Source organism: Schistocerca serialis, chromosome 6 (genome assembly GCF_023864345.2).
Source record: "Schistocerca serialis cubense isolate TAMUIC-IGC-003099 chromosome 6, iqSchSeri2.2, whole genome shotgun sequence".
NCBI lineage: Eukaryota > Metazoa > Arthropoda > Insecta > Orthoptera > Acrididae > Schistocerca > Schistocerca serialis.
In genome coordinates, this window is record NC_064643.1 from 398,340,042 (window position 1) to 398,362,012 (window position 21,971).

At 46.6% G+C, this 21,971-nt stretch overlaps 1 protein-coding gene across 2 annotated transcripts in view; it reads left to right on the plus strand.

Moving 5' to 3' along the window:
• The first annotated feature begins 19,341 nt into the window (after window positions 1-19,341).
• LOC126484068 (hemicentin-2-like) overlaps window positions 19,342-21,971 on the plus strand; it is a 1,942,222-nt gene continuing 1,939,592 nt past the window's right edge. For both annotated transcript variants that reach the window (XM_050107431.1, XM_050107430.1), the window contains exon 1: window positions 19,342-19,883. The gene's annotated coding sequence lies outside the window, so the exon portion shown is untranslated. The remainder of the gene's footprint in view (window positions 19,884-21,971) is intronic.

A 21,971-nucleotide genomic window follows, 5' to 3' on the forward strand; every position in this document is an offset into this window, starting at 1 on the left:
ACCAGAAAAAATTTGTGATTTAATTCTGGACTAGAGATAGACAAACCCGTTGAAATTAGTTCACTGCTGAGCGTTCCTTTTTTGGAATCGTTCACTTTGTTCGTGCCGCTCTAAAAGTGCATGCTACATTTATTTTAGATAAATTTCCAGAAAAAAATATCAAATACCCACAAGTATAACTTTTGGGTGATAAATTCATAGATTCCATTATGTTGACAGCTTGATTTGCTTCGTTTTCCGAAGCTGAATGCGGAGAAAGCATCACATTAGTCCGCTGACATGACGGGACAGCTATCGTAAAACAGGTAGGGAGACGCCAGAGCAGGGTGAACGGAAGTACAAATTACGCGATATGTTTGCGACCCAGTGTGGACAACCACAGCCGTCCGTCACTTAGGAGGGAATCTCGTAATAGTAAATAGTACAATGCCTTCGTTCTCAGTTCGTTTATAGATGGTCCATATGGTTCAAATGGCTCTAAGCACTATGGGACTTAACATCTGAGATCATCAGTTCCCTACACTTAGAACTACTTAAACCCAACTAACCTAAGGACTTCACACACATCCTTGCCCGAGGCAGGATTCAAACCTGCGACCGTAGCAGCAGCGCGTTTTCGACTGAAGCGCCTATAACCGCTGGGCCACAGCGACCGGCAATTCGTTTATAGAAAATGATATATTTTTCCATGGGCTTTAATATTGTGAAATAACCAAAATAAACCGTCATTTGCCGGCCGAGGTGGCCGAGCTACGGTCAAGACTTTTTTTAAAGAAAGGTCTTGTTTCTCTTCGCTTATGAAGTTACGACGATCTCCCAGGATATTTATGAAGAACCAGTGCTGTTAATACAAAGCTTCTAATTTTAGTACGCAGTTTCTCAGCTTCTATGACGCAAGTTGTGATTTTCCCCAATTAATTATTGCTTCCCGCACAGATAAAATGACACTGATGATGATGATGATTATTAGTGTTTTAGGGCGCACAACAACGAGGTTATCAGTGCCCGTTCCCAAAAGTTCAATTCAGAGCCGAATTGTGAGAGAATTGGTATTGTTCAAATTGCAAGATTGGACACAGCACATCAAAACAGGGAGATAAAACTAAAAATGAAATAGCAGTACAAACAGGTAAAAATAATTAACGGTGGCTGAGTGACCACTCACAAATAATGGGTGACCAAACCACTGGACAGCACATTAAGATTTCAATCCCAATATTTTGGGAAGAAGGCCAAACATCACACAAAAACGTAAAACTCTAGCGACACTCGCCTCATTATTAGTTAAAAGAGAGGGTAGGTCTGGTGGGAAACTGAAATCTTCCCTCAAACCCGCATATAAAACACACTCAGTTAAAATATGTCGTACCGACAGCTGTGTCCCACATGTCTGACACGTTGGTGGCTCCTCACGACGTAACAGAAAACCATGTATCAAAGGGCAATGTCCTATTCTAAGCCGTGTAAGGGCTACTTCCTCAGCGCGTCGTTGTCGGAAGGAGGTGAGCCACGGTCGGACAGAATCCTTCACTGCTCGCAACTTATTATCCCTCACGTCCAGCCACCGAGCCTCCCACCAACGCATGACCTTCCGAGTCACGAAAGACGCAATGGCCTGCAGGGGGACGGAACAGCGAGCAGGAGGTGGGATGGAGCAAGCCTCCTTGGCAGTCGCATCTGCAAGCTCATTTCCAGGAATCCCTATGTGCCCTGGAAACCAGCAGAAAATCACATCCTTACCCTGCTGTTGCAAGAACAGGAATGCGTCCTGCACCTCTTGCACCATCCGATCTGCTGGGTACATCTGTTCAAGAGCGTGTAGAGCACTTTGGGAATCGGAGTAGATGATGAATTTCGTGCCACGATGTCGGCGCATATGCTCTAATGCTTGCAGAATGGCAAACAGTTCTGCATAGTAAACTGAGAACTGCTCTGGGAGCCCTATCCGATGGACAGTATCGGTAAACACAGCAGAACAGCCCATAAAATTCCCCAGTTTAGACCCATCCGTGTTAACAGTAATAAAATCGGAATGGCGTTCTAAAATCTCAGTAAGTTTAATTTTAAAAAGGTGGTCCGGGGTACAATACTTCCTGTAAGCAGCCAGATCAAGAAGTAATCTTGGCCTTTGAAGTGGCCAGGGAGATCCCCTACTCCATCCCTGGTGGAGGACCTTAATGTCCTCCAGGTGTACTGACTCGAGACTCTGTTTTGTACGGATGCCAAACGGCTTTGTTGCCGCCGGACGGTGGCGGAAGAGATGTGCCCGTGCCGGCCGGGAAAAAGTGTCGGACGCCAATGAAAGAGGAGTGGACTTGGCCCTGTACGCGTGCCGTACCACGAGGAGAAGACGCCGAATGGACAGCGGAGGCTCACCCGCCTCGACACACAGACTAGCAACTGGACTAGTGCGATAAGCCCCCGTTGAAAGCCTAATACCCTCATGGTGAATCACATCCAACATTTTGAGGTAGGAAGGTCTTGCAGAGCCATAAGCTTGACATCCGTATTCCAGTCGAGGTCGCACAAAGGCCTTATAAAGTTGGAGCAGACGTGCCCTGTCAGCGCCCCAGGATCTATGACTGACGCATTTAAGGACGTTTAAAGCCTTGAAACAGCGGACTTTTAGATCCTTTAAGTGTGGCAACCATGTGAGCTTCTCGTCAAAAATAAGCCCGAGATATTTCACTTTTTCAATAAAGGGGAGGTGTCTCCTAGTTTTAAAACAGGGAGATTAAAAAGAGAACGGGAACGGTTAAAATCTACACAAATGGTCTTCTCCAAAGAGAATTTAAAGCCCGTGGTCTTAGACCATTCCTCCAATCGCACGAGTGTCAGCTGTAATTGGCGTATAGCAGCTGTGAGGGAGGAAGACGTACAGAAAATGGAGAAATCGTCCACAAACAAGGAGCACTGCACGGGCCGTCGTACTGTGGACGCAATACTATTGATGGAAATTGCGAAAGCTGTCACACTGAGGACACTTCCTTGAGGGACACCGTTCTCCTGCTTAAAACGGTCAGACAGGACATTCCCAACCTTATACTTAAAATACCTGTCCGACAGAAAGGATCTGATGAATGTGGGTAAACGCCCACGGAAACCCCACTCATAAAGCTGCCGCAAAATGGTATGCCTCCAGGTAGTATCGTACGCCTTCTCCAGGTCGAAGAAAACCCCGATAAGGTGTTGCTTACGTAGGAAAGAATCCTGTATCGCTGTTTCGAGTACGATCAGGTTATCTAGGATGGAATGATACCTCCTGAACCCACACTGGCAGCGGGTAAGTAAGGATCTGGATTCGAGAACCCACACCAGGCGCCTATTGACCATACGCTCATATGTCTTTCCGACGCAGCTCGTGAGACTAATGCTACGGTAGCTACTGGGTCCGGTCCGATCCTTCCCTGGTTTTAAAAGGGGAATTAAAATCGATTCTTTCCACGAACTAGGAAAGTCGCCTGTCTTCCAAATTTCATTAAAAAGTTGAAGGAGGACTTCCTTTGACCGCAGATCCAACTGCTGCAGCATGCTATATATCAGGTCTGGACCAGGTGCGGTATCCCGAGATACGGACAGTGCAGAGTCCACGTCCCACAAAGAGAAAGGCTGGTTGTATTCCTCAGCCTTCTTAGAACGGAAATCAAAACCAGCCCTCTCCTGTCTACCCCGATAGCGCAGAAATTCTGGGTCCTGGCTAGAATCGGCCGTAATAGTTTGAAAAGATTCTGCCAACGCCCGGGCGATGTCTCTTGGAGATGTTAGGAGACACCCCCGCTCACGTATAGCTGCTATTGGCGGTCGAGAGTATCGCCTTGAGATCCTCCTAATGGGTTCCCATACTGTGCTTGAAGATGTGGACCGATTGATGGAGTTCAGGAACTCCCGCCAAGACCTCCGTTTACTCTCCCTAACGATTTTTCTCGCCCGCGCCCGTGCTATTCGGAAAGTTGTCAGATGCGCAGCAGTGGGGCACCGACGGAATCTTCTCAAAGCCGCCCGTCTGTCTCTGATGGCGGTACGACAGTCGTCATTCCACCAAGGGACAGGCTGCCTCACACGTGTTCCCTTTGACTTTGGTATGGATACATCAGCGGCATGGTGCATCACCGCCGTAATGTGATCCACCCAATCCTGGACGCCTTCACACCGTTCAAAAACAGCCAACTGCCGGTAGAGCGTCCAGTTTCCCTTCCGGAACAACCAGTTCGGCGGATGTGCGACACGATCCATTTCAACTGGCAGATTGAGCCAGATAGGATAACGGTCGCTGCCATGAAGGTCGTCGTCGACGACCCACTGAGCAATGTCCGCAAGCACAGGCGAACAAATAGAGAGGTCTATGGCAGAAGACGAACCTGAAGCGGTGCTAAAATGCGTGGCCTGACCTGTGTTCAGCAGTATGATGTCGGAAGTCCTGAGCAACTGCTCAATCATCTGGCCTCTGGGGCAGGTTTTGTTGGAACCCCATAATGCATTATGAGCATTAAAGTCTCCTAAAATGAGAAAGGGACCGGGTAGCTGATCAATGAGCCGTGCGAGGGCTTCACTGTCAATGAGCTCAGCGGGTGGTAAATACAAGGAGCACACTGTGACATTAACCTGGGCCAGGATCCGAGCTGCAACCGCTTGTAGCGTTGTGTTTAAGGTCACAGGTGAGGAGTGGAATGTGTCCTTAATGAACACTGACACCCGACCCTGAGCGCTATTACCAGTCAGTTCGTCTTTCCTGTACATGTGATATCCTGTAAGTACAGGCGTGTCAGTCTCTTCAAAATGTCTCTCTTGCAAAGAGATGCAAAAGGGGTTTTCCTGTACTAACAGCCGCAATTCTGCAAAGCGAGGTCTGACTCCATTCAGATTCCACTGAAGTATGGGAGCCATATCAGCGTTTCGGTTTAGATTTCCCCCTGTCTTTGCGCCGCGCTGGTGAGGCACTTGTAGAGCGAGTGGCAGCAGAGGGGCTGCCAGGTTCTGGGGAAGAGGTATCAAAATCCATGACAATTTCCTCCTCATCAGTCAGGGATGCCATGACGACATCCGATGGTGCCTTTGGCAGGTTTGACGTCAAACGCCGTGCCCCTTTCCCTGGTCCCGTTTTCTTTGTGGAAGTCGGGGATGGGGGAAGTGGAGAGGCACTCTGTTTCTGGAGGGCCTTCGAAAGCTTCACTGTAGCTTTCTCTGCAATAGCGGTTGGTGCAGGCGGAGCAGCCTGAATAGCTAGATCGTTATTGGGAGTGCTCTGGCAGGTACAAACGCAGGTACAGGTATTGGTGGAGGATACTGCTACGCTGGACATGGTCTGCGTCGAAGCGTCTACTTGCGACGCACGGTTGTGCACCAAGGAGGCATAGGATGTGGCAAAGACAGGGGGTTTTGTAGCCCTATACTCTGTTTTGGCTTCCACATAAGGTAGCCTCTTTGTCACCTTGACTTCCTGAATTTTTCGTTCTTCCGCAAAGACGGAGCAGTCTCTGCTCCAGACGGGATGGCTCCCAGAGCAGTTGATACACAGCACCGGAGATGTGCAGTTGGTCCCAGCTTCATGAGCTGCCTTGCCACATATACCGCAGGTTGGTTCACCCCCACAACGCATTGTCGTATGGCCAAATCGCTGACATTTGAAACAGCGCATAGGGTTAGGTATATAAGGCCGAACCCTAAGGCGGAGGAAACCAGCCAGAACGTATTCAGGTAAGACAGGCGAATTGAAAGTCACAATGAAGGTGGCAGATTTCTCAATAACTCCATTATTCCTACGTGTCCTTTGTTCCACGTCTACAATCCCCTGTGTTGCCCATTCTTGCTTCAGCTCGTCGACATCGATATCCATTAAATCACGGCAGGTGACAACGCCTTTACTGGAGTTGAGGGAATTGTGCAACTCGACAGTAATATCATACTCGCCTAACTTGGTTGACTTTCGAAGCAGCTCCACTTGCTTTGCCCTAGTAGTCTCAACTAACAGGGTACCATTCCTCAGGCGTTTGATAGATTTCAGTGTACCTGCGAGTCCTTCTAAACCTTGATGTATGTAGAAAGGAGACACCTTTTCAAATGAGCCCTCCGTCCTCTTAATCACGATGAAAACATTGTCATTTACGACTCCATGAGCCCTGTTACTCTTTTCCATCTGCATATCTGGAGGACTAGCCTCCCTCATGCGCTTGACTGATTGCGAAGTTGGTGAAGGGAAATACGTGGTTGCCATGTGCGTCCCACGAGCAGCTAGGGAACGAAACGTCAGCCCAGACAGAGCCCCGCATGCCTGGGTAAGCCTTATACAACTGAGGTGCGGCAGGTTCCTCAGAGGTCACCCGCTAGCGACTGTTCCACCTCAACAGCCATGCATCTTATCAGCGCGCAGCACACCTTAAGATTGAAGAGTTTTTTATAGATGTATGTACCATCCTCACGATCCAGGCAATCAAGCCAAGTTGCCCGGTCCCTGCGACACACAACGTTCCACCGTTGCGCCACACGGTGGTCGCTGAAGCATGCCCAGAGCTTGCGGTGTCAGAGGACTGGCGGCGCACACCAGTCCACAGCTCGGGGACCGCGAGTTCGCCAAGCCCGTACCCAGCAAATAAATGCTGAGTCCCCTGAGGGGATAAAATGACACTGGTTAATTTATTCACAGACTCTTTGTAGAATAAACTGTAGCGTTGGTTTGGTAAATGACGGTTTATAGCTTAACTGCTGTGGTCATCAGAGACTTAGAACTACTTAAACCTAACTAACATAAGGACATCACACACATCCATGCCCGAGGCAGGATTCGAACCTGCGACCGTAGCGGTAGCGTCGTTCCAGACTGAACCGCCTAGAACCGATCGGCCACACCTGTCGGCGATGTAAAAGTAAAATCGAAAGTAACCCAACGGAGTGTTTTATGGCAATTTCTGTTTACAAATATATACGGTGCCCCAGACGTGATGTAACAAACTTCTAGGGGAGATTCAGAACACCACAAGGATTGGAAACTACGTAGTAACCCTTAGCCGGAAACATCGTATGCCTCTAGGTGGTTCAGTACACAAAAGTTCTTTTATTCCTCAATAGCGCTTACCGGAAGAGGTTCCACAGTAAATACGAGGCAGAGCGTGTGGTTGCAATATGATGGAGTGCCTGCTCATTTTGGACTGCCTGTTCGTCGGCACGTAAACAGACCATTCCCACATCGACGGATTGAGCCTCGTGGAGCGGTTCTTAGCCTCCACACTCTCCAGATTTATCCAGTCATGATTTCCTTCTGAGGCGCGAGGAGGGCGCGAGGGGGGGGGGGGGCATAAAATCTCTTATGCATAACCGAGCGAGGTTGCGCAGTGGTTAGCACACTGGACTCGCATTCGGGAGGACGAAGGTTCAAACCCGCGTCCGGATATCCTGATGTGGGTGTTCCATGATTTCCCCAAATCGCTTCTGCAAATGCCGGGATGGTTCATTTGAAAGGGCACGACCGACTTTCTTCCTCATCCTACCCTAATCCGATAGGACCGATGACCTCGCTGTTTGATCTCCTTCTCCCACGTCGCCCGACCGATCTTATGCATAGCGATCGTGTGAAGTCTGAAATGGATCTCCTTCCAAGAAACGTCTGCACCTGCACAGCTGCTGCAGTCTAAGAAACTCCCTGTGTGTTCCAGCGTGTCCGGCAGTCAATGCTCCGTCGGTGATGAGCATGTGTAGCATCAGTAGCAACAGACCTCGAGCATCTGTTTTAACATTAGAGCTGTATTCATGTCGAACACCATCTCCACACATTTCGTCCAACAGATGCTTCAAAGAATCACTCTCTTGTTTCCTTTTCGACATCTGATACCATTGAACCCTGACATTTGCGGCCGTGGCTTGCTATGCAGTTCTCAATCTTTGTGATGTGCTCCACCTCCCCCTCCCCTAGAAGTTCGTCGCAAAATTTCTTGGATACAGTTTACATAAACGATCTTGTGGAGAACCTTGGAAGTTCCCTGAGGCTTTTTGCAGTTGATGCTGTGGTCTAGAGAAGTTGGCAAAGCCAGAATACTGTTGCGAAGTGCGGGAAGGGGAACCGATGACAGGGACAGCTGTGTTAGTTGTTAAAGAGCCTCCACACTCTCCAGATTTTTCGAGTATTGTTTTTCAGTCTGGGACCCTAAGCAAGTAGGATTAACACAAGAGCTAGAGAAAATCCAACACAGAGATGCACGTTTCATCTCGATAGAGTTTAGTGTGAACGACGACGTTACGGACGCACTCAACCAACAAAAGTGGCAGTCGCTACGAGATACGCGTTGTGTATCATGCACGGGTTTAATGTTGACATACCGAGAGCGTATGTTCGCAGAAGAGACGGAAAACAGAATTTCCTCCCACATACGTCTCACTTGGTGAGCTCGTTTCCACTGTCGCTCATTTATGTCGGTTCGGGCTTCTCCCTCATTTCAGTTGCACTCTTACGCGATGCCTACATTTCCGTGATCAGTTCTTCCTGTTCAGTTATCATCCGTTCTATCTCTTGTCTATAGCCTACTGCTCCAGGGCAACGATACGTCTCTGGCGACACGGAATAGGCGTTTGTCTATCAGTTGAGCATTCGCGTCAAGTTTCTCAATGCCTGTTTCAGTCTTACCTACCGCTTTATCAGTTAGTTTCGCACTGCTCTTATCCTCTGCTGGACTCGTCCGCAATGTATTCTTTGCTAATGCATACCAACTGTGCCCAGTACTTTCAGAAACTGAATGTTCATTTAACACTGTTTCTCTCTCCTCAAGCGTTTCCTGACCTAAACTACTCCATTCGCCCCGCACACCGCGTGATTACATTAAGTTGCACCTACTCACTGAGATCCAGTGTGGGCTGTAGTTATCGTATGGTAGTAAACTTGGTACGTATGGTAATGAGTTAATGCGGAATCGATTTACACTGGAATAAAATTCCAATATTGACCACCAGGTATAAATCTGGCGCTGTGAATTCAAGAAAGACTTACAGAAATGCTTACACACTGAAGCGGGAATGAAATTGGTATAGTCATGCGTATTCAAATACACAGATATGTAAACAGGTCTGGTGCTGTTATTAGATCGGTCACTACTGCTAAAATGGCAGGTTACCATGACTTAAGTGAGGTTGAACACGGTGTTATAGTCGGAGCTCGAGCGGTGGGACAGAGCATCTCCGAGATAGCGATGAAGAGGGGACTTTTCCGTATGACCATTTCACGAGTTACCCTGTATATCAGGAATCCAGCAAGACATCAAATCTCCCACACCTCTGTGGCCGGAAAAGATGCTGCAAGAACGGGACCAACGACGACTGAAGAGAATCGTTCAACGTCACAGAAATGCAACCTTCTGCAAACTGCTGCAGATGCTGGGCCATCAACAAGTGTGAGCGTGTTAACCATTCAACGAAACATCATCGATATGGGCTTGGAGTCGAAAGTCTATTCGTGTACTCTTGATGACTGCACGATCAAAACTTTGCGCCTCGTCTGAGACCGTGAATACCGAAACTGTACCGTTGATGACTGGAAACATGCTGCCTGGTCGGACGAATCTCCTTTCAAATTGTATTGAGCGGATGGACGTTTATGAGTATAGAGACACTCTCATAAAACCATGGATCCTGCATGTCAGCAGGGGACTGTTCAAGTTGGTGGAGACTCTGTAATGTTGTGGGACATGTGCAGTTGGAGTGATACGGATCTGACAGATGACACATACGTAAGAATCCTGTCTTATCACCTGCATCCATTCATGTCTTTTGTGCATTCCAACGGACTTTGGCAATTACGGCAGGACAATGCGAAACTCCACAGCCATGAACATTGTTGAGCATATCTGGGATGCCTTGCATCATGTTCTTCAGAAGAGAGCTCCACACCGTCGTACTCTCACGGATTCATGGACAGCCCCGCAGGATTCATGGTGTCAGCTTCCTCTAGCACTATTTCAGACATTAGTCGAGTCCATGCCACGTCGTGCTGCGGCACTTCTGCGTGGTCTCGGGGGCCCTACAGGATATTGGGAAGGTGGACCAGTTTCTTTGGCTCTTCAGCGTATATGTAATGCATTAGGAATGGAACGTGGGCAGAAAAATTTTTGGGCGTTTATCCTTTTCATTGGAGGTTTGAGGGATTTCGGAAGTTTACTTACGTTGTAATATGGAACACCTATATCCGTCCTTACGCTGTTATTTATTATATAGCTACCAGTTTCGGTGCTTCAGTGTGTCATCTTCAGGTCTTAAATGATGCTGATGGGGTTAAGTCCAATCTTATACAAGATTCATTAGTGGCCGACATCTATGAACTGTTTTTCGCAGAATACCTGTAACAACAATGTTATATCTCCAACCATCAGCTACCAACTCGGGTTGGCAGTTGATGGAGGCACAACATCGTTGTTACAAGTAATCTGCGAAACCACTTCACAGATGTTGGTCACTGATGAATCATGCTTACGATTCGATTTAACCCCATCAGCATCAGTAAAGTCCTGAATATGATGTACTGAGTCACCGAAAGTGTTAGCCATACAATAAATAACATCGTAAGGATGGCTGTAGGTGTTCTATTTTATTAAATGGGCAGAAAAGATCAAACAAGCGAGAAAGGCATTACGGCGATTTTATTATTAACCATCTCGCATGAAAACAGTGGTTTCCACACAGTTGCGCTCTTACAAAGCAGGGATCACATGGCGTACAAGAAGGTCTCGATAAAGTACAGACGTCCGGTACACGTGACAGTGCCTCTGGGTGCGTTCTATTCAGAGAAGAATGGACCAGGAATTTAGGCGCTTTTGAATTCACACCATGGTCACATACAGCGAGTGCAATGACTCCTCGTGCTCAACTCACAGTTTACCAGTACCAAAAATTCTGCAGTTCTGTGTATTTACTGCTCCCTGTAATGTAAAATGTATCTCGTCGCTGTTCTGAATATCATCCAGCCACGTCTCATCAGCATCAATCCGTATCCGAAACGGAAAGGCAAATTCAGAACGTTGCTTCTGACAATGCGGATTCATTTGCTGCACCGTCTGTATCTTGTTCAAATGGTTCAAATGGCTCTGAGCGCTATGGGACTTAACAAAATGGTTCAAATGGCTCTGAGCACTATGGGACTTAACATCTGTGGTCATCAGTCCCCTAGAACTTAGAACTACTTAAACCTAACTAACCTAAGGACATCACACACATCCATGCCCAAGGCAGGATTCGAACCTGCGACCGTAGCAGTCGCGCGGGGACTTAACAGCTTAGGTCGTCAGTCCCCTAGAACTTAGAACTACTTAAGCCCAAATAACCTAAGGACATGACACACATCCATGCCCGAGTCAGGATTCGAACCTGCGACCGTAGAGGTCGCACGGTTCCAGACTGAAGGTCTGTATCTTGTGCGGGTGCCAATGTCTAATAGACCGCAGAACTTTCAGATTGTTGACCGTGGGATGAACAATTCTCGTGACACTACACAAGCACTACCACTACTCGGGTCACGTGCTCCATGGCCACTTACAGCAACAGCTACCTCATCAATAACTTCCATCGGGAAAGGAAGCCTTCGGATGATAGATGAAATATTTTTACATAAAAACGTGAAACTGACAACAATAAGGGCAAAGTTGCAGGAAACAACTAATCCATCCAATTACAGGGATACTGACAACGTTGAAATCAAAGCTTTCATAGGCCTTCTAATGATGACATGAGTATTCAAATCGTCTCATGAAGATATGTTGTCTCTTTTCGAAAAGGTCGTCTTATATTTGTGGTGACAATGTCGGCTAAGCGCTTTGAAATACTTCCAAGCAGCCTGAGACTTGACAATCGACTACCAGAGACGAAAGAAAGAAGTCAGATCGCGCAGCTGCAATTTCAAACACTTTTGAGAAATTCATTTACAATTCTCAGCACTTATACTGCAAAAGGCAACGTTACAGTAGATGAAATGTTAGTACCATTCAGGGGAAAATGTCCTTTCCGTGTTTATATGCTTATCAAACCAGCCAAATACGGCATAAAAAGTATGTGCCTGGCAGACTTTGGAAGCGCTTACCTCTTCTATGCCTACATATATTAGGGGAAAGATAGTGATGGATATGGTCTGACAGAAGAAGAGAAAAAGCGTGTCAAACCAACTCAGGCTGTTTTACACCTGTGCAAATCAACAGAAGGAAGTAACAGAAACATTACCGCTGAAAACTGGTTTACATCTACAGAACTCATTCGTGAGCTGAGAAAGAGAGAACTAACATACGTAGGAACGGTCAGAAAGAACAAACGCGAAAATCCCCAAGAGTTTTTGGCTGATAAAAGTAGGCCTCTTGGGGCAGCATTATATGCATTCTCTGAGAATACAACACTGGTTTCATTTGTTTCTAAGAGAAACTGGACAGCAATTCTTGTGTCTTCAATGTATCATTCCACTGAAAATGATACCATAAAAAATAAGCCAGAAATTATTTGTTACTACAGTGCAACGAAGTCTGGAGTGGATTTGCTCGACATGAAATGTGCCATTTATTCGCCAAACAGACGTGCAAACCGCTGGCCAATGGCAGTCTTTTCCATACCTGTAAATGTCAGTTGCTTGAACAGTTTTGTTCTGTATTTGTGCTACAGAGGAAACCCAATGCTAACTCGTCTCAAATTTACCAAAAGTCTGACCATAGAGTTGATAGAGCCACATCTAAGAAGACACCTGGAAATTCAAAATTTACCTAGAAATATCAAGGCAATGGTCGACAGAGTTCTGTGAGACACTCGGCAATCAAGCGAAGGCATACCAAGTGATAAAATGGACAAAAGGAAGTGTATGAAGTGCCATGCGTCGAAGAATAGGAAAATTGTGGTCACCCAATTTGCCTGGAATGCTTCAGAAAGATGTGTGTCGACTGTGCAAAAGGGATGTGATTTAATATTTCAGTTCAATTGATTATTAACTTTTTCTACATTTTCTGCAATATTTTATTTATATTCAGGAATATATTGTCTGGTATAACAGTGGTGAAAATCATACGAAATATGACCCTGAATGACTGCACGTGCGTTTATTTTATATAATTAAAACGACAAAGTGTTCATATGAGCTGTAAAGTATTAAATTTACTTATAACATGAATTAACTGACTATTTACGTCATTTCTGTCAACTTATGTGGAGCTCCGTGGTACCAAATATTAAATGGTCTGAGAGACCGCATGTTTCTAGCTACGCACACTTCAGAGATGTTTCGGGTTAAGGGTTAAATCATTTAATGACATCAGGTCTCTCCACAGACTTTTCAGTCAGCAATACTCTTTCCGTAATGTACCGTAATTGCTGCCATTCATGTAAGACAGTTTTACTAAGGTCGCACTGTCTCTCATGTGGATAGCCATACTGCCCACTCACGTTACGACGTTACGTCAGATGGCAGAGTGGATGTCATACAGTCATAAAAACAATGTACAGCGGCAGGTTTGCACGTGGTGGCCAAAATTAGAACTAATTTTTTCCAGCATAAATCGGTTCTGCATTAGCGCATTGGCAGATCTATTTTCGCTGCATACGATAATTACAGCCCGCCCACACTGCAACTCAGTGACTCTCTGCACTTTAATTATAGCCACCCGTATGATTTTTTATTACAGCTGCTAAATCGCCTTACGACAAAATGACCCCATTATCTTCGTTACACTTTTTACGTAGCCACCGTGTTTGATCAACAGATTTTCTTCTTAGTCCGTTAATTCTTTTCATTCTGTCTTAGTCCGACAATGGCGTTGAATCATTCTCGATTCCCATTCAGTATCCAATATATCTGGTTTCTCCCAACTATTCTTCGTTACCCACGTCTCAGAGTCATATTTTTGGAAACGGCACATTCACCTAGGACATCCCCTCCCTCCTCAGTTGTCGATTTACTAAAGTTTCTCATAGTTTCAAGGAAAAAGGAACTGTTGAGACTTTACTGAAACACCTTAGCTAGAAAACAATCACATTAAAGTAGATTGCGAAGTATAAATGTGCCCTGTCCAGTCACATGAATGTGATTACCAGTTAAAAGCCTGAATAAACGCTTTTTGCAGAGTGGACCGCTACGATACGTGTAGGAAAACAGTCAGTGAGTTTCCGGAAGGTACCCACAACCGTGGCCACTGTGCTAGGTTTCTCGGTTGAGGATACATGGGACGAAGAGCTCGATCTAAGTGGTCCCACATATTCGCGATTACGTTTAAATCCAAGGAGTTTGATAGCCAGGGAAGTGCGATAAACTTGCCCTGCTGCTCTCTTAATCACGCACGTCCACTGTGGGCTGTGTGACACGTTCCATTGTCCTGCCGGTAGATGCAATCGTGGTAAGGAGAAAGAAACTGAACGTATGGGTGTTCCTCATTGTCTCTTCGCGAGATATACGTAGGAGGGAGCAATATACTGCTTGACTCCTCGGTGAAGATATGTTCTCGAAACTTCAACAAAAGCCAGTACCGAGCTACTGAGCGTCTCTCCTGCAGAGTCTTCCACTGGAGTTTATCTGTCATGTCCGTAACGCTTTCAGGATTGCTGTATGATTCTGTAGCGAAGCGCGCCCTAGAACAGATGCATACTTGTGTTGATCCAGTGTGCCTTTCAGAATGACGAGATCATTCAAGAAATGCCACGAAAACATTCCCCAACTATCTACATCTACATCCATACTCCGCAAGCCATCTGACGGTGTGTGGCGGAGGGTACTTTGAGTGCCTCTATCGGTTCTCCCTTCTATTCCACTCTCGTATTGTTCGTGGGAAGAAAGATTGTCCATATGCCTCTGTGTGCGCTCTAATCTCCCTGATTTGGTCCTCATTATCTCTTCGTGAGATACACGTAGGAGGGAGCAATATACTGCTTGACTCCTCGGTGAAGATATGTTCTCGAAACTTCAACAAAAGCCAGTACCGAGCTACTGAGCGTCTCTCCTGCAGAGTCTTCCACTGGAGTTTATCTGTCATGTCCGTAACGCTTTCGGGATTGCTATATGATTCTGTAACGAAGGGCGCTGCTCTCCGTTGGATCCTCTCTATCTCTTCTATCAACCCAATCTGGTACGGATCCCACACCGGTGAGCAGTATTCAAGCAGTGGGCGAACAAGTGTACTGTATGTAACCTACTTCCTTTGTTTTCGGACTGCATTTCCTTAGGACTCTTCCAGTGAATCTCAGTCTGGCATCTGCTTTACCGACGATTAATTTTATATGGTCATTCCATTTTAAATAACTCTCTTGCCTACTCCGAGATAATTTATGGAATTAACTGCTTCCACTTGCTGACCAGCTATATTGCAGCTAAATGATAAAGGATCTTTCTTTCTGTGTATTCGCAGCACATTATACTTATCTACATTGAGATTCAATTGCCATTCCCAGCACCATGCGTCAATTCGATGCAGATCCTCCTGCATTTCAGTACAATTTTCCATTGTTACAACATCTCATCCGCAAAAAGCCTCAGTGAACTTCCGATGCTATCCACAAGGTGAGTTATATATATTGCGAACAGCAATGGTCCTACGACACTCCCCTGCGGCACACCTTGAATCATTCCTACTTCGGAAGACCGTAACGCCCCCTCCTTGTTTGCTTTCAGACGTTTCACGCCGTGCACGCCAACGGCCATCAGTCCGATGGAGCGTAAAACGTGATTCATCACATAAGGCCACCAGTCGCACTCAGTGGTCGTCCACTTGCACTATTAGCACGCAAATTCCAGCCTTCGCCAGTGATGAACAGAAATCACCATGGTTGCATGAATCAGGGACCTTCTGTAGAGGCCCATACACAGTAATGCTCGCTGAATGGTCGTTGAGAAAGCATTGTTGCTAGCCCCTTGGTACAGCCGGGCGGACAGCTGCTCAAGAGTTGCACGTCTTCTCGCCTGTGCACATCTCTGCAACCGCTCCTCACCCCCGTCATTTATGATCCGTGACGCACGACATGTGCGACGGCGCCGGTTTTGAATATCGCCATTTTACCATGAACTGTATATTTAAATCATGCTGGCACGCTCAAAGAGCACAAACTTAGACGTTTTTTCAAAAAAAACTTTATTACATAACCATAATAATTATACAGTATCAACCCACTTCCTTATCTCATTAGTAAGTCATAATAATTATACAACTGGTACTTATATTGCAGGTAGTTACAATTTTCGTTTGAGCTACAGCTACAGTTAGTGTTACATACAATGGGCATTTAATGTCTAGTATCTAGGGCTTATATCTATTTATAACTAATTCCTATCGCCTGCAGCGTCACATGTATGCCAGTGAAAGATATACACCTACTACTTTGATAGCCTTGCTCATCGAGCTAAACCCGAAGAGCGTGCCCCTGGCACTGGGCAGGCCACGATGTTGATTCGCTGCAGTTCCCTAGCGTAGTTTTCCTAAACTAAGTCCTACAAACTAACCTATCCTACGTCATTTCCGGTGCCTGTCCTTATCGGCAGCATTGACCCCCACTCCCCCTAATCCTGCACGTGGCGGATTTCAACTATGGTTCAAATGGCTCTGAGCACTATGCGACTTAACGTCTGAGGTCATCAGTCGCCTAGAACTTAGAACTAGTTAAACCTAACTAACCTAAGGACATCACACACATCCATGCCCGAGGCAGGATTCGAACCTGCAACCGTAGCGGTCGCTCAGTTTCAGACTGTAGCGCCTAGAACCGCACGGCCACTCCGGCCGGCCGGATTTCAACTATGAGGGAAAGTCGGCCAGTCCACGCACAGGCGGTAAGGCAAAAGGGCTCTGGACGCAATCAGTGTTGGTTGTCTTAGTTATTCAGTTCATGTCCCTCAAGTATTCAGTTAAAACTTTCCGTGATACCTCGTAGGCCAATGTATTTAGCATTTGGAAAGTGTCCTCACGTCTAAGCAGTTGATATGTGTCGTGGTTTGGAAGTCTGTTTCGAAATGTAGTCGCAACATCATTGAAGAGGGGGCACTCGTAAACTACATGGTCGGAAGTACCCCCTGGAACGCCACAGTCATACGCGGGTGTAGCCCTCTTCCCAAATCGACATAAGTAGGTTGGGTAGGGTCCACGGCCAGTGAGAAAATGGATCAGTCCTCGTGTAAGCTCCAAATATTTCATGTCCAAGCGCTCCCCCACATCTAATGTGAACTGGAAAGCTCTACGTCGAGTTTCTTCTACCTCCCAAGACTCCTGCCAAAATTCTTCCCCTCTTTTCCTTATTTCCCTTTTGTCCTCCACCCTTACACCCATGATGTCTACAGTTTCCTCATAATTTCCCTTTTTTTCCCAGTACCAGGCCGCTTGTTCCCTTATTTTAATGTCCAGAGAGCAGAGCTCCGTTATGACTAATAGGGCCCCCATGGAGATGTTCTGTAGGCCCCCACAGATCTCAATATCATACTTCTCTGGACCCTTCTCAATGTCATGGCGGGCACAACCCTCGTGAGCCTGTGCGCCCAGACTCCCGAGCCGTTTCGGATATACTTCCATCCGTGATCGGAAAGCCAATTATCGCTCCGTTTACGCTTTACGGCGACTGCCCTGTTGCCCGCGTCCTCCCGATACGCCGAACATAGACGACTGCGGACCAATAACTCTACATGCACGCCCAATACGTTTCCGCGAGAAAGTCGAATACCTCGGTGTATGGCTGGACCGAAAATTACTCTGGGGGGACCACATACAACAAATGACCAACCGAGCTAGCGCGAGGCTCAAACAGCTCTATCCTAAGCTCAACTGGCGTAGCACACTGAACAGAAGGGTGTTGAGGTCCACGTACGTGACACTTATCCGACCCCTGATGACGTTCGCAGCTCCTGTCTGGGGATACGCTGCGCCAACACGCCTGCGCCGTCTACAGCTCATACAAAACAAAGTACTCAAAATCATAAGTAATGCTCCACGATACACACGCATCGCGGACCTTCACCGGGAATACCGACTTGAGACTCTCACGGAGGTAATCCACAAACTCACCACAAGACTATACAGAAACTCCAGACATTCGCAGAACCCGTTTATTCTGAATCTGGGGAACTACGACCACAACCATAGATGGAAACATAAAAGACCAAAAGACATACTTGTAAGGACCTAACATCTAAGGTCAAACATACGTAAACATAACGGTACAGGCGAGCCCCTGTTAATCAGACGCCATTACTGGATATCCAGCTGGAATACACTGCCGAATAACTGGCACCACGCAGGGAAGCCGTACCGTACACTGCATGCAGACAAGCTCCACACATCCCCCACACAGTGAGATGATCTATGGCCGATCTCCCACTACTGTATAACGATCTTGATTGTTCCAGGAATGTAGCAGCTGCAGCAACTAGGATACATCGCCATCGCTTGCCCCAGTAATGATGCATGATATCTATACTAACAAATCCAACCTTGGACGGACTATCGTAGCTAGTAAGCCACTATTGCTCTTACTACCCATCCTACTGTCGCAGAGGTTTTTTTACCACGGCACGAGCCATGGCACTTTTTTCCCTAAAAATGGTTCAAATGGTTCTGAGCACTATGGGACTTAACATCTATGGTCATCAGTCCCCTAGAACTTAGAACTACTTAAACCTAACTAACCTAAGGACAGCACACAACACCCAGCCATCACGAGGCAGAGAAAATCCCTGACCCCGCCGGGAATCGAACCCGGGAACCCGGGCGTGGGAAGCGAGAGCGCTACCGCACGGCCACTAGATGCGGGCCACTTTTTTCCCTCTGCTCTTCAAATCGCTACCCTCACTCGCGTTTCGTCCACTATCTATCACCTGATGGACGGTGTTAATGCGTAAGTCTTACCAAGACGCACGGATAACATCACACCCCAGCATCCTGTAATCCACTTACTAGATAACTAACATGTTTACGGAGGTGACAGTAGAACTTTTGGTTTGGTCACCACGTTGGTGCGGGCGTGGAGGGGCCCCATCTCTCTATGGTGGACAGTGTGTCTGGGCCGTGTAGAAGCGCGATGAATCTTTTTGAAAATCTAGTTCTGATAAGAAGCGTACCATGGACGCTTAGCCAAGATGAAATGTGTGACAAGCCGCAGAGACTTTTCAAAAAAGAAAGAGAGATTTAAAACAGTCACTCCACTACGATTACGTGTGCTCCTGACTGCACATGTAATTCTGATCGTACGTGCCGCCAGCTTGCACAGCTGGGTGACAAGATTTACACGCATCACATCGTCGGAGCGCAGCGGACCGCGGTGCAAGCCAATAAACGTTTGCCGGCGGCGCGGCTCGACGCACTGTGCGCTGCGCGCATGCGCCGTGCGGCGCGCGGCGCTCGGGTCGCGCGCGGCCGGCAGTGCCCGTCCTGCAGCCGCCGGCGCCCGTCCGCGCCCGCCCACGGCCGCTCTGCCGCTGGTGTTGCTGCTGCCTCCGCCGGCAGCCCGCGGGCAGAAGCCCGACGCAAGGCGCAGGACCTGTCGCGTCCTCCCGGGACAGCCGGCGCGTGCGTAGCCTCCCACCCCGAGGGACTCCGCCTGTCAGGCGAGTGTTCGTACCGGCGTAGCGTGTGTACTGCGAGAAACGAGCGAGCACGCATCGTCTGTTTTCCTCGTGCATGTGCCAGCGACTGTGCCCTTCCGAGTGATGTCCCTCGCGGCAGCTGCCACCGTGCGCTCTGGCATTTCAGTGACAGTCCTTTGAAAAGTGTTGTCTCCGAGCTTGCTGGAAGGTATGAAGAGGAAATTTGTTTACTGATTCTCTCGCCTCACGTTCCTGGGAGGTGGTACGTCTTAGTGATACGTGGTGAACCGTGTGGGAACACGTGTGTCGCAGTGACGGTAGCGAAGTGACAGATGAATTTAGCTCGCGCTTAGGAAGATTCGACAGTCGCCAGGCTTACACAAGCTGAGTCGAGGTAAGTTTAGCAGACTGTCAATCACAGCATGCAGTCGTTTTAATCTGATCTCACATATACCCAACAAAATAATTAACAGCATGAAATTGAAGAAAAAACACTATTTGTGATCTGAAACAATAGTTCTGTCGAATTTATATCGCCGTTGAATCGCACATTATGATAGATCAAAGCGAAAATTAAAATAATTTTTGACCCTCGACGTCTTCCCGGCATAATGGATTTTCGTGAGCCTTCGGGCTTGCAGCCGGATGACGTCCACATCCTGTCATGATATTTCGGCTGACAACAATTGAGTTATCTTCGGGTGAGTATTACAGCGTAAAATTCGCCTGGAGATGGCTGAATGGTTGCCAGCCGAATTATCCTGACACGATGTCGACGTCATCCGGCTACTAGCTGAAAATCTCATGGAATATTTAATTATTTCTCCAATCTCGTTTGACCTAGTTTCACAATATGTGCGCAGGATTTCGCGGCCAGAGACGTCAACAACATATTTTTCTTCGTGTCTGTGAAAGCATAGAGATGTAAATTATTCATACTGCGCGTTGACAGAAACTTGTGAAATGTTATCTAAACTATTAATTACATTAATTTTAATTTTAATAACCAAAAGCTTAAGTAGCACCGGTTACCTAGAATTTACCTAGGTTTCAGTCAGGATAACCCACCCTTTTTCAGAATAACAGTAACTACCGTTTGTCCATCGTGGACATCGTCAAGCTAAAACTACAAAGCCATAAATTATCGTCAAACTGTAAAAAGTTATCTGAAACTGTCTGGGCCACACTTCGCGACCACGATGCGGCAGTCACGAGTGCTGTACTGGAAATCAACGGTAAACCTATGTAAATTCTAGGTAAACGGTGCAACTGAGGCTGTTGGTTATTATAATTAAAATTAGTATTTATACAGTTGTTGACAGGGCCGCGAAATGTTGAAGATATTAATTATATTCCATGGCGCACAAAAAATAGGTTAAAAGTTCATAGATACTTGTCCTCACATAGTCTTGACTTTTAAGTACCTTGTCGCTTCTCCTATCTCTGTTGGCACGAGTTCCTAAGCACAGTGTACATCACAACTGGAGGAGGTTTTGTAAAAAGAAATGTAACTTCATTTTGAGGCGTTTTTGATGATCTAATGAAAGTACAGTAGTGCGGCAGCGAAAGAAACTACCCGACGAATTATGAATGTCATGCAGATATATTTAATTCGGACGATTCTCTCCGAACAGTATAAACATGGTACCAGGTCCACGTTCGGCAAGCAATTTTATCTTGTGAATGTTACTATTAAGAATTCTTCCCGTTTAACAACCAAACGGTTATAGGATACCCCGTGTCCACTGTCATATTTCTCGTAAATACTTTGATGTTTGTATGTGTTTCTCTGTCGCTGCTAACGTATCATTAACGTACGTCTTTTTGTAGCGTGTGGTCCAACTAAAACTGACAATCGAAGCACTTCATATATATATCATAAACATTTATTTTTTATTTTCTCGTTTCTTATAAGGGACATTGTTTTTCGGTTAGCGCTGTTCCACACATTCCACTAAAGGAAAGATGTTTCGTTCATTTATCACACACCGGCAGCAAAATGCACTTCTTCAGTGTAGTACTACAATCCACACCAAAAGCCAAGCGGGTACAGTCATACAAAAGGCACTTGAATTGCTCATTTGCATGTTTCGAGACGCAGTAATCTCTGAGTTGCCATCATATGACCGATACTGCTTGCAATGACCTCGCGTTCGTTTATGTTCTGCGGTACAAAATGAGTTTGTTGCCGCAGGTTGCGTTTTTACTGCAGTCATAACGTCAGTCCATTACCTGATATACTTACTATCTTCACTGATTACCTTGCGAACATCTTGTTCTAAACCGACAGACACTGAAACAAAGACGCCAGGTTTCTTTTAGTATTTTGGTTAATCTAAGCTGTTTTACACGACGTGTAGCTTCTGTACAGCGGGAGGGGAAACAAAAACCAAATAAAACCTCAGCTCGCGGTTTGTGAATTCCATCTGAAACCTGGTCCTTGCAGAAATAGTTTTAAGCGAGATTAACAACCACGGTACTT